This window comes from Gymnodraco acuticeps, unplaced genomic scaffold (assembly GCF_902827175.1).
Source record: "Gymnodraco acuticeps unplaced genomic scaffold, fGymAcu1.1, whole genome shotgun sequence".
NCBI classification, from domain to species: Eukaryota; Metazoa; Chordata; class Actinopteri; order Perciformes; family Bathydraconidae; genus Gymnodraco; species Gymnodraco acuticeps.
Genome location: NW_022991201.1, coordinates 505,344 through 519,910, shown reverse-complemented (window position 1 = coordinate 519,910; position 14,567 = coordinate 505,344). Strand labels below are relative to the sequence as shown.

Genomic DNA, 14,567 nt, shown 5'->3' with positions numbered 1-14,567 from the left:
TTATTTACAATTAAAAAATATATATATTCTGCGTTACTTTAGCCAACACTTTTATAATATATAAGCCTGATCATGTCGTTGAAAGCAAGTACAGATGTTCTCCCTTTTCCACAGTTCTGTGTGAACTTCATCTAAGGCAGATGCTTTGCTTCTGCACCAGTTTAGCAGAAGTCTGTTTTGTAAGACTGGTTTTGTTGCACTCTGTTTATGCTATGTGTTTCTTGCGTAAGACTATATACACACGGAACACATGTATTACAGGGCTGTACCCAGTGTGCTTCATAAAACATTTTTGAAGCTTATTTTTTTAAATTAAGCCGTTTCCATGTTATAACAGCATCTCGTTAAATCAATATCGGAAACAATAATTGTCTTTTTGTGGTTATTTAAATGTAATTTATGGTGCTGTTAGAGTGCTTATAGACTGACCCGTTAATACAGATGCCCCCCCCCCCCTCCTCTATTACAATACATTTTGAGCTTTGGACAATGTTTGGATCAAACGAGCCAGAAACAACCTTAAGCAGCCACCACTGGAATATTATTGCAGTAATATTATAATACTAGTAGCCTTATATTAGTGTAGCCTAATATTGATCGACAAATATTTAGAAATAAATCTGGTTCTGCCTGCCTGCCTCATCGCACTATGCCCTGCTGCATTACCATATATAGTATTTACATTCATAATGATCCTTTTTTGTTGCAGAGCTTTAGAGGCTTTAAAAGACAAACTGTCAATGATGCCAACTTGGCGACCTACAAACTAGATATAGCAATCTTGGAGCTATTGCGGCTAGCTACTTTCATTGGAAAGAGTCTCTAATTTTTTGTATGTATATATTTAATATATCCATCCCAAGCTTACCTACCCAACTGAATGAATTCACACATTCAAGTAAATAGAAAGACAGCACAGCATTCAAGTGTTTATTGAGAATTTGAACTTCAACGTTAATGGAAAAAGCTCCAAACTTTTCTCTACAGCCCTTAGTATCAAGAAATCCTTCTAGTTCCTTTTACATGTGGATAGGAAAACAGCACAGATTGTTCAGAATATATGAGGAAGCCATCAGGGAAGCAGCATGACGAGACCCAAGGCAGGACTGCAGAGACAGGTTCAGCCACGACCCGAAGTCCACGACCCGAAGTCCACGACGGGCAGCGTCCGGGAAAACCAAACTTGAAGGTAAGATATCAAATGATGATCTTCATTAATTGCAGTGACAATTTAGTCTATTCTGACATTTGTTTGTGTGAGTTAATCTTTACCTATGATATCTGGTTGCAGAAGGGACTGCAATAGCCTGGATGTTGGTCATCAGAGTAGATGCCCTGCAATTCTCCTCTTTTACCTTTCCCAACATATCCTATGAATAGAAAAAGAAAATATTGTAATTGAATCACACTAGGACCACAACACACTAAATATGTAATGACACATAAACATTATTATCCAGAATAAGAAGTCTACCTGGTTTGCAGTTTTTGTAAGGCTCCAAGCATCCACGGCAGGTGTCAATGGTGTACATGACGTTGAAATCCTGCTTGTATGAAGCAGAGAACAAACTCCATGTAGCAACACCTGTGTAAAACAAGCATTTCAATAGAGCCATTAAAAATATGCATAGACACCACAGCTGTCGTATACTGCTGCACCTTCACTGAATCACTTACTCTCAAGCCAGCGAAAGTGGGCCCCTCTTCTGAAAGACACAGTGGACATTGTGTCTCTGAAGGTGGTACACACTAGAGTGAGTGATGAGTACGCTTTGTCACCTTCCTGGAGAACCACTTCCATCAGAAGGTCCGAGAGAAGACAGTTTGGCAGCTGTGAAGTATTGGTCAGACTAGATCAAACATATTTAACAACACATTGACTAGACTGTTGCCAGCACAATCGAAATACCAAGATTCTTTGGGCTTCAGGTAGCAAAAATACACATTTTTAATATTAATGTTGAATATATCACACACATTTTTCTTATGTTTTGTTATTCTTCTCCTTGAGGTAAAAAACAGCTATCAATAAAGTTAAAAAAAGCAGTGAGACATAATAGTTGGAAATTCTGCCGTGATCATAGGTCGTTTTTTAAACAAAAAACAGTTACTGCTTCACTGAAAAGATATTACCTCCAATATGAAGCACATGTCGGACTTTTGAAACTGGACCTTTGAAGGAAAATATAAGGTGTGGGTCATGTGATTGTTTAATTACATGTGTATACAATTATCAATATTGATATGTATGCATGTGTTAAATAATCTGGATTGTTACATTTCTTTATCACAAACAGGAGTGTGCCTATTGACCTCATGTTCTGTCTTTTGCTTCTTTGAGACCCTGTACACTGGCTCCAGTGCCCCTTTGAGCAGCTCTTCGGCCTCATTGGTCCAGTAAGAAAACCTCTGTCCGTGGCTATAAAAATCACATAATATCAGGATGAAAATGTAAATCAGTGTCAAAGAAACTGTTGTCTATAAAGTAACATTTAAAATGTATGATTTACCCTTCAATCTGGTACCGTTCCATGAGCATAATGCACCACCATTTCCGGATCTGTGCTATGTCCCGCTAAAAGAAAATGTAACAATAATAAAGTTGAAAATGAATGGAACCTCATCATTTGTCTACTCAATGTTAGCCCCCTCTTCCCCCTGAAATACTAACTCAGAGGATAAATACTGACCTCGGTAAACCAAAGTGGAGCATCTGTGCTGAAGTTGAGTGCATACTGTGAAAGGATAAAGATCTGTTAAGTTATGAGTTTCAAAAACTAACAAAACCCCTTAAAAAAAAGTGTCAAGAGAGGAATTTACCATCAGTATGAAGACACCACAGTCATTGCCCGTAGTTTGGTGAGGCAAACCCTGTAAGAATTTGGAATATAACAGTGATGTTCATGGTCAAATGGAAAATAAAGACATGTGAAAGCAGGTGTATGAGATGGTGGAGAAATGTACCTTGACGTCTCTGCCGAACTTTACTATCCACTGACCTGGAGCAATGCGGTGCGCTAGGTCACTGTCAAAAGAAATTATAAGACATGGGAATTGATTTGGTGAAGGAACGCTATACTCAATATAATTCATGTTTTTGGATTTCCTTACATTGAACTATTGCATGCCTTAAAAGAGGAAAGTTATGAAAGCCACTGAACGGGGCTAAAATAAAACAAACAAAAATACGTTTACCAGCCTCTGAACAAAGCTGAACTTGAAAACAACCTTTGAACAAGGCTTATAACAAAATGAACATTATAATTCATAGCATCCTGTTGCAGACTCTTTTTCTTTTGGTTCCACTAAGGACACTCCAGACTTTGTGGAAATGGAGATATATTATAAATGAATTTGATCAGATTCAGACCCCTGGTCTACAAGATGGTTACTGCAGTATTATAATACTATAAACTATTTAGAACTCCCATACAAGCCACAGAACGGTGGGGGTAATCATGTTACAAAAACCTAAATATGTCCTTGTAGGAATTGTCCCCAAAGCCATCTGGCTTAAGAGGGTCGAGCAAATATAACTCTCTCTTTGCTGGCTTGATCACCTGTCAACCATTGACAAAATAGCTGAAATTAGACATAATCAAACACCAGAAGAAAACCACACAGCACAACTTATGTTCATTTTGTACATGCTGGTGAGATCATTTGGAACAGACTCACGCAAAGCAAATAGTGATCTGCCTTTCCTTGCTGCCGACTCCAGGCAGGGATGAAAACCATGTCCTTGGTGGCCAATTGGTCAGCCTAGTATTTTAAACAAGGGATTTTAAGTTGCTGTATATCAATTTCAAGAAACATAGGTCTCAAGCAACAGGAACTTACTGGAAAACTGGCCAACGTGTCAGCTGTTTTGGACTTCCAGGTAGGAACCACATACATATCCACGATGTATATATCTTTGCCCTATATTGATAGTTTTTCAAAAAAAATGAAATCTTCATAGAAGTATGTTCAACAACAAGAGACAACCACACTTCACGAGATTGGAGTTTCACCACTAAACAGCTATTTAGAAAATATGTGTTATTCAAAAGAAAAAAGCAGGCCAATGATGTCTGTTGAAACCGTACATGTCTTTGGGTGGCTTCTTGTACCATCTTCAGGCACGTGTTTCCAATCTGAAACAGTAACAACAGTAAGTTACCTGTGCCATTTATTTGAGACAAGATGAAGTTGGGAGGAAAGCTCAAGTATACCTACATTTGACTCCATGCACTGAGGAAGACCCAGGCTCCAAAAGTCCTCTCTGGTCAGGCACACATCACCCTCCTTCACAATGACCTCTGCTCCAGGCCTATTGTGGTCTAGCACATAGCTGAGCTGCAAATAACAGATTGCAAAACATACTTCAAGCCAATAGAAAACATAGAAAAATTAAAATCAAAACAATGCACCTCCATCACTGTGCATGAAGTAAACATATATCTACCAGCTTGTCTTGAATCGGATGTAGATCCTTTGCGTATTTCGCACCAGAGAGGGCATACTGGTGGTCAGCAACTGACCCCTCCGAATCCAACTTCGGTTCAGCTGTTATTAGATAGACAAAAAATAAACAGTATTATTGAAGTACCACACATAAAGTATACCTAAAATGTGTCCTTGTATTGATAATCAAAATACCTCTCAACATAGGCCTGATAAAGGGCTTCAGCTGAGACACATTCACACTCTGTCTCAGCTGAGCTCCTGTTGAGCTCAACAGGGTTGCCACACCCTTGTTGGTGATTGAGGAAACCACATAAGGGCCAAACCAGTTGCACTCCAGTTTTCCACCTTTTCGGCCCTCCTTCCTCTTATTCGCTCTTAGGACCTCATCTCCAACGTTAATCAGGAAAGATTTCACATTCTTTCCCTTGCGTTTTTCAAAAGAGATTTTCTGTCTCTGTTGTGCTATTTGGATGTTCTGGTAAATCTGAGAAAGATATGTAACAGTTATCATTTACAGTCCTTAACATACGCTTGCATTTTTTAGGAGTTATTATGTTTTAAATATTGCCATTTTATTCTCACCTCCGAGTGCAAATCTGCAATGGTTGCAGCCTTTGCCTCAAGCTGCTGTTCTGCCTCATCAGCAGGCACCAAAACAGAGGTATCATCCCTGTCATTGACTGTAGCATTTATAACACCCGGGACGCGAGGGTGCCTCCCAAACTGGGCAAAATAGGGCGTGCACTTGGTTGACCTCTGAAAGCATAAAAATTCCTTTTAGTATCTCTGTTGAGTATTGTTTCCATCTGCATTTGTTACAACATTGTACCTGCTTTGAGGTGTTAATGCTCGCCACAATGCCCCTCAGATGTAAATCCCAGTCATTCTGGTCCTCTCCACAGTACTTTGCAAGTGCTTTTTTTATGTTTTGGTTTGTACGCTCATCTTGGCCATTGCACTGGGGATGGTACGCTGAAGTGATGCAGTGTTTTACACCCAGTGCATCAAAAACACCACGGTTGACCTGCAGATGGTTTAGTGTACACCAATTACCAAATTACCTGAAAAATCGTATTACATTGTGTTGGAGATTTAAAGGGATAACTGGTCCGCTTTTCAAATCTCCGCGCGTTCCTATGAAGCTGGTTATAATACAGGAAGGAATCCATATCTACAAAGTAACCGTTAACAATAATCTACTTTAATGGCAATATGACAATGCAATACAATCATTACAATACAACATGATATATTACAGTTATATTGTAATGCTTAAGGAGTAATGCCGGCTTACTCCTGCCCTGGTTCGCATACTGCAGAGCTACTTTCACCCGAGGGCAGCATGTGAAGAAGAGGCCGAACGCCAGGGATCCACCGGATATATACCAGAGTAAGAAGGAGGGGTTTGGTGTTAGGTCAGCTGGTCATCTTTTCAGGTCATCTCATTGGGAGACGCAACGCTGGCCAGCAGGAAACCAAACAGGCTCACTTTACAACAAAAGGTCTCAAGGCCTGCATACCCACACCTCCCCCACAGAGCAATAAAACCCTGTTTACTCCAACCAGCCCAGAATGTTTATAGCCATTTGTAGTCCTTACATTTATGAAAGGATAAAACAGAGAAATCAATATAAAACACAAACACAGGTATTGTTTGAACAGTATTCACTTAACTGCTACTATTGATAAGCACCAGAGAAACCCAAGGGACCTCTCTTAATATCACAACCACTGTAGCTCGTTCTAAGTTGAATGCAAATCAGGACATGCTCTCACCTTCCCCCATCTTCCTTTGTCCTAAAAAACACATGTCAACAGGCCCCATATCCAGCTCACAGTTTTACCCAAATTATTCCCATTTTAAGCTTATCCATAGTTTGCTAACATGAATAAATACAAATATAACTCTACAAATCCCCCTTTTTATCTCCTTCTCCAGAGATAAACTTAGACAAGGCATTTTGAAATATACCCACTGTCATTCTTTTCTACTGTGTCCGTAAATCCATCCGAAGCTGGTATTCAGAGTACTTGAAACCTTCATGGAGACAGAACACCACTTTCCATGGCAGTGAAGGAACCATGAGGGGGTAGCTGAGTGCTAGAATCATCAGCCCCCCCCCCCCCCCCCCGGAGGAATAGCCCACAAGGACAGCTAATAGGGAGGGGGAGATGCAGCTTTCCCTTCACGGGTAGAACTGATCAGAGCGAAGTAGACTCCTCTGCTGCCTCGACAAGTCCCCTGTGCCGTCCTGGCTTGCCGTGTCTTTGTCTCCCAATCCGCTGACAGCAGCTTCTGGGCTGCCTGCTAGAGAGATGTCTTCCTCCTCCTCGTCCTCCGGCCCGCTGATGGCGGCTTCCGGGTCGATGCTGTAGAGATGTCTCCAGGGTCCTGCTCCTCCAGTCTGCTGCTTCCGAGTAGTCCACGTCTGCCAGGGCCACGTCCGTCCTGATGTCATCCCCTGGTCCTAGTAGGTGGTTTCCCCGCCGCACACTGGCTCCCGTGGTACGAGCTGTCCCCCTTTTCTCCCAGGCAGACGGCATAAGAGGTCCGCTGGGTCACTCGGTCGGGGTCGGAGAGCCTGGGGTTGAGCCACTTTGTCCTGATGACTTTCAGCCAGACGAACTCTGCTGTCGGCCTCGTGCTTCTCGGGTCCCCCTTTTGGCGCCAGCGACCTGTGTGGAGAAATCTGATACAACTCCCTCAAGCCTACGCTCAGCTGTTTTGACCCACTTGGAGCCTCTTGGTGGGGTGTCTTGAAACAACAGCCGTCTGTGAACAGGTTTTCCAAATTAATTGTAGACCTCCTATCTACCAGTGCAGCTTCAGAATCTTAATACTTGGATTGTGCCAACTAAATAAGAACCCCAACATCTTTAGGTAAACTAAATAACATATTTCAATAGCTCTGAATTTCTGACAAGCATCCGTGTTTATTTTTAAATGAAATCCTATTTAAAATCCAAATATAATATGAACTGCTAATGTTTCTGGTAAAGAAACACACTAATGTTATGGATTCAAAAACAACCAAAATCATGTTACTAACAAAGTGAATGATTTCCTGGTGATACTGCTTCTACCTGTCAGTGCTTAGATATTATCACGCTGGAAAAATGAATACAGAATTCCAACAAACTGTCATCAAATGTCTTTCTATTCTAAATTTAGATGGAATGTATATCCCTATAATGACCTAAATAATAAAGTATATGGCTTTTACTTCTTTACCAGGCTAGTTACATGATGTTGTCTAAATTAAATTCTGTCTCATTACATTACTATGTTTTAGCTTAACTTAACTGTAATATGTTCTTTCTACATTTCAAACCTCAGTTACTCTAATGTCTGTTAAAATATTACAAAATTGTTTAACTATCACAGGTCAACTTCTTCGGTTTCACAGTAGCCCCTTGGCCACTGCTTCTGCATTACCTGTTATAATTCAAATCAATATTTAGAAACATCTCAACATTCATCAAACAGTATCTTATCCCCAGATATGGAGCAGGTTAATTACATTCAATGCTCAGTTTGAACATCTGGGTTGGGGCGGAAGGTTTCTGTCAATCCTTAAAAGAAAAATTTAAATTGTGAATTTTACAGCCATGTTAACATTTATACATTATACTCACTCCCCCCTTTTACACATGAAATCATGTGTAACAAACCCCTGTAATAGGAGGGGAACAAAAACTGTCAGGTAATTGGTTAGGGACATAACGAACATTATTTTAAATTTGACATCATTATCATTATTTCCACAGCGAACACTTCAGTGAAAAGAAGTGTTCCTCTCCGTCCTTCAGGCCTAAAAGAAACAGAATCTTCAGATTGTAGTTTTACATTTGCAAACCGCCAACTCATGTGAGAGGAAAATATCACATGTGCGGTTTCCCCTTTTTGTGGAATTTTTAGGAAACCTCTCGTTTCCCTTGGAGCTCCAAAATAATATGTTAGTCCAAAAACATGCTTGGTTAGTTATTGTTTTAGAATCATGCAGTTACGCTGATCACATGCCGGCATTCATTCACTCACACTGTCTGGTTGTCATGTCAAGTTTGGTCAGGTCCACCCCAGAGTCAGTCATCCACAGTGCCTTGTCAAGTTACACTGTCGGTCAGGGTCAAAGGTCAGTTGGTCTCCGTCTTTTTTGGCCATGTGTCGTGCTCTGCAGAGACTTTGACATTTCAGCATAGGCCAGTATCCTTTGTCTACAAACACATGTCACGATTTCAACTATAATTTTCAAGATGATTCTCACTTGTCATTGGGACTTCTGCCTCCCACTTTTCCTGAAACTTGGTACAAAACTCACTTCCTTCGAGTACCACTACTACTGCAATCCATTTACACCTAATTAGTATTAAAATGTCTAATGATCTATTTCAGAAACTTGTGTACATAACTATTATCTTGAGTCAAAACATTACTAGGATCTGTGTCGCTCTGCATTTCATAGGTCATTATAATTCTGGTCTACTTAAAAAACAATGATAAACTCTTTAGCAGTGTGTGGAACCTTGGGTGTCCGAACATGCAACAATTACTCCCTCCTTTATCAAGGATCTAAAACCGAAGTCTGGTAATAACTATGCCACAATGGTGAAATCAACACTTTAGATTGGAATTTAATATGTGGCTTGGCACTAGCCATTAATACAAACAAAGATTTGTCCTATAGAGTGGTTCCTAAAACTATCCTTATAATGGTGATCAATATTGTAACCAATGAGATCGCTACTTCATTCACACGTGAATAAAAATCTCTTAAAGAATGAATTGTTAACATGATGAAAATATTGAAGAATATGGTTCTACTCTGTCAGTGTGTTTTAGGATGATTATCATTTTACTTTAATAGTTTCCTCTTTACTGCTATTTTTAATTTACCAAATGATTAATAAATCTTTCTGTCTTTACGTATTTATGAAGTTAATTCAAGTTATTTAAATGTGCGTTTCGTGAATAAGTGTGTTTATGTGTAACTCACTCATTCCCGTTCTCCTTTCCTCCTCCCCTGGTTTTCTCAAGCCGTGACCCCGGCCTCCTCACTTCTAATCGACCATGCCAACTCCTCTGATTCTGTCTTCTCTTCAGTCCATCAGCTGTTGAATCCATCCGCTGTAACTTTTGTAGGCAGCCATTGGCCCAGTCACATCTGCAGCCCCATCATGCCACTGTTGTTGCACTCCTCCTTTACAGTCTCTCTGCTGTTTTTATGGAGGGCGGATTCTGCTCTCATGTCCTGTTTGAGGGGCTGATGAGAGTATCTCTTTGTCAGCATGCTGGTTTGGTTCTGGATGCCTCAGGTGGAGATGGTTCTGGATGCCTCAGGTCGTTGTTGTTGGTTCAGCTCTGGTTCTCTGTCTGTACGATGGAGAAGGAGGAGTCTCCTGTTGGGTTAGGTCTTTTTGTCTGCTTGGAGGGTCGGGATCAAAGCCTTTCTAACTCAGAGGGGGAGTCCAGGTCTCGGTACACATTACCTATAAGAAGTCTAGCCCACTGATGTTAAATAAATCCAACCCTTTCCACTCTGTGTCTTTCTAATCATACTATCTGTCTTAGTTGTTAAATGCCATCTAAACAACATAATTAATGTCTACTTATGATATTACAAAAACTCACTCCAAAAATTGTTTCATCCATTGTTACATATTTACCCAACACAACTCCGAAATACTTACATGTTTCCAGCATCACATATTCCACACACTATGAAAGAACATCTCCATATCTTCTCTCATTATAAATCCCACTGTTACTTCGAACAATAGTAAACCTGCAGGGCACACCAATCGGATCACAGTAATGAAATTTGAATCAAGTGTAGGCCTATGTCTTCTTTCTGAACATTTATTTATATTGTCTAAATTCCTTGTCTATGATGTGCAAACAGTTCGAGTGTAAAATGTGTTTTGCACAATGTATTTACACTCTACCGATTCTTGAGTTTACTCATCTCCTGGTGCTGTCGTTGTAAAAAATGTTCAATCCCTTATTGTTTTGTACCAGTTTTCCAAAATCAGTTCTAATTAATATACTGGGAACGTGCTTCCCGTCTTCAATACCGGCCAGCAATGTAATGATTAAACTCTAAGCTCGCAGAAGTTTCAAGGGTGTGATACCCCCTTTCAGCCACTAGATGGCAGCAGCAGAAGTTTCAAGGGTGTGATACCCCCTTTCAGCCACTAGATGGCAGCAGCAGAAGTTTCCAGACAAAGGGAAACGCTCTCCCTCGATTTAATATATAACAGACCTCTGGCTTTAAGCTTTTAGCATTGGTCTGTTATTTAAACCCCAGTTTTAAACGGCGACTCGATCTGATATATCGAGTTTCCAGGTTTTGTCGTGCAGGATTCAAACCTCGCATTCAAACAAACTGCACCATCTCCACGCCACTCAGGAATAATCTACCTGCAGATCCACGCCAAACTGCTCTATTTTACGTCACGCAGGACTTTCGTCTACCTGTCGATCAACGTTTACGTTTTGTATATAACTTTCCTAACATAGTAAAATATGCATTGTATATTCCATTTAAACTATAAAAACACTGTGAAACGCCTACAGACAATCCTAAAGTTTTAGCGTATCCAATTACAGACAGGCGACTTTCATCGTCTGCTTACCTTATTTGCAAAGTTGCAGAGTCCTGCTGATTGTCTGAGATGTTTGAAAGCGTCTGAATTCTTCCTCAGCTTCTTTATATCTAGACGTCGGGTCACCATTTTGTTGGAGATTTAAAGGGATAACTGGTCCGCTTTTCAAATCTCTGCGCGTTCCTATGAAGCTGGTTATAATACAGGAAGGAATCCATATCTACAAAGTAACCGTTAACAATAATCTACTTTAATGGCAATATGACAATGCAATACAATCATTACAATACAACATGATATATTACAGTTATATTGTAATGCTTAAGGAGTAATGCCGGCTTACTCCTGCCCTGGTTCGCATACTGCAGAGCTACTTTCACCCGAGGGCAGCATGTGAAGAAGAGGCCGAACGCCAGGGATCCACCGGATATATACCAGAGTAAGAAGGAGGGGTTTGGTGTTAGGTCAGCTGGTCATCTTTTCAGGTCATCTCATTGGGAGACGCAACGCTGGCCAGCAGGAAACCAAACAGGCTCACTTTCCAACAAAAGGTCTCAAGGCCTGCATACCCACACCTCCCCCACAGAGCAATAAAACCCTGTTTACTCCAACCAGCCCAGAATGTTTATAGCCATTTGTAGTCCTTACATTTATGAAAGGATAAAACAGAGAAATCAATATAAAACACAAACACAGGTATTGTTTGAACAGTATTCACTTAACTGCTACTATTGATAAGCACCAGAGAAACCCAAGGGACCTCTCTTAATATCACAAACCACTGTAGCTAGATCTAAGTTGAATGCAAATCAGGACATGCTCTCACCTTCCCCCATCTTCCTTTGTCCTCAAAAACACATGTCAACAGGCCCCATATCCAGCTCACAGTTTTACCCAAATTATTCCCATTTTAAGCTTATCCATAGTTTGCTAACATGAATAAATACAAATATAACTCTACAAATGTTACACATAACACATACACTGTATTAGATAGATTATTGTACCTCATTGACAAATTCCCGTCCTTGGTCGGTAATGATCTTCTCGACAAGACCGAAATCGAGAAGAATATTTACAATCTTTTTTGAGACCTCAACAGCTGTTTTGTGGTAGAGCGTTTTTGCTACCACCCACTTCGTGAACAGATCAGTCGCTGTTAGAATGTATCTGCAATATAAAATGCAGAATGTTGTAAATACATACAGAATCACTGTAAATGATTTCCTTTCTTTTTAAACCAGATTCTTCACGTTTAGAACCTTTAAAGGAGGTTACACATGCTTCAGCCCATCATGATAGTACCTTTTGCCCTTAGCAGTGGAGGGAAGTTGGCCAATGAGATCCACACCAAGGACAGTCCATGCCTCGGGAACATGAATGGGATGCAGTACGGGTGCAACCGTTTTAATGACCTCGTGTTGCTGGCAGCGGGGACACTCATTAACCTTAGCAAATATCATACATTTTCAATCAGCAAAACAAAAAACTTTAGGTATAAAAATGATAGAACAGAGAAAACTTTCAGAGGAGACAGAATTCAACTGTTAAAGTTCTGAAATATGTTTTCTCTGCTCTGATGGAGCTCAAACTGTCTCACTCTGTTTCAATGTACACATACAACACATTTCTGTAGATCAATAATCAGTCAGTCAGTCAAAAACTCCCACCCATTTCTTCACGTCCTCCCGCATAGTGGACCAGTGGTACGTTGCCAAAACCTTCTCGGTGGTGCGCCTTCTCCCTGCATGACCTCCGGAACCCAGGTTATCATGGCACTCCTTCAGGACATTGATAATTTGGTCCTTGGTGCACACAACCATCCTCTCATTGTCCTTGTATGTGTAGTACAAATCTCCAGCTGGCACAACAGGAACAAAAAAACAATCATTTAGACATGTGTAGAGATGACATTATGACTAAAAGCTGTTCAAGAAATCCAGTGGCAAATGTGGTTTAGACGTAACAACTACAGTAATGTAAAGTGTGTATAAAAAGAAAAAGGAGAAACAAGCTGTGGAGTCCTTGCGATTTACTGAAAAATGTTGGAATTGCAATATGATAAACCATTAGAGGTATGATCACTTTTGCACCAAAAAACACCATTAGATAAATAGATAGATAGATATATACTTTATTGATCCCTATAAGTAAAGGGATGTGATGATGTCACATGTACAGGGGGTTTATACCTCATAATAAAAACGTATGTTCGTGACTTAACCATGGTCTTATTCTGTTACTTACCTTTGATCAGGTATTGTTTGGATGCCCTCTGAATGAACGCCTTCCTTTTATCATGCTTTTCAGCGGCGATGGTGAGATTGTGGTAACCACCATTGAGCACGTACTGCTTTATCTCAGCATAAAAGCTCTCCATTTCTGTCATGAAAGTTAAAATGTTCGCGGTAATTATGGGGAAGCGGAGGGATCTAGATCGTTCACACGTAACAAGCTGTACCGAGTTCCTCCGGCTGCAGTTCCGCAGACGGCCGGTGTGTGGCAGCATAGCGCTGGGAGCAGAGGGAGGTGAGTATATGACGGATATGACGGATGACGGATGCGACGGAAATACACCCGAACATATCTGGTAGGCCGAACATATCTGGTACTGACAGCGGCAGTTTTTTTTCTTCTTTTTTGTTACTGCATGCATGTCTGGCATGGATGTATAATAAGAACTGGATACAGCGTGGGAGGCGGGGCCTCATTAATTCCTATGAGAGTTGCTCATTAGCGCATGATGACAAAATGGCCCAACTTTTGAGAGAGCGAAACGTCACAGATTACCCGGCATGCCTGAGAAGTACCCGTATGTGCACTCATAGAGCATGCGCAACTTTAACCACGCCGCCCAAAAGGCTCGTTCACATTAAGCACGTGAATTTGCGTACACGTAACAGCACCGCGCGTTCATGACAGCATGGTACTGGATTTATATTAACGAGGCGGCAGTTAGCAGCTAGCGGCTAGCTAGTAAATTATGCTAAGTTACACATCAATCGTTATGTACTTTTATATTACGCTGACATCAGGATCTAGTGATATCCAAGCAACAGAGCTTCATTTAGCATGATACTTGTGTGGGTTGTACATGAAACCACTTGGTAATATATACAAATGTATATGTTGAAGCCTGTTATGATCAATTGTGAGTTAAAACGTTATCTAAAAAGTAAAGCTGATGATGGATTACTGTGGTGGAGTTAAAATAACAATAGCCTATTTCTTTTTGAAATGTGATGGAGTAAAAGGATAGTAACTGTGATTATTCATGTTAAGTAGCCCACAAGTAACTAAAACAATTGCAAGTGCAATAAGAAGCTACAGGAACGTTAATCTACGTCGGTAATATTAACTTTATTTAATACAACATTTACGGTACAAGATTTACATCATACAGCCCATGTAGTAGCCTATACTATTTTACAAATGATGAATTACAGCAAACATGTGCAATATATCCATTATTACAGCTCCGTGGGCTGGCAGTAAGGCGATATGGGTCCGTTCTT

The 14,567-nt window shown here is 40.4% G+C and overlaps 1 long non-coding RNA gene across 1 annotated transcript; it reads right to left on the bottom strand.

Annotated features, from left to right (window-relative positions):
• Positions 1-5,409: 5,409 nt before the first annotated feature.
• Positions 5,410-12,783, bottom strand: LOC117561266. Its single transcript, XR_004571325.1, has 3 exons — positions 12,723-12,783; positions 12,060-12,222; positions 5,410-5,473 (listed from the first exon to the last, which is right to left on the bottom strand). It is a non-coding gene; the product is annotated as an uncharacterized LOC117561266 (long non-coding RNA).
• Positions 12,784-14,567: the final 1,784 nt, after the last annotated feature.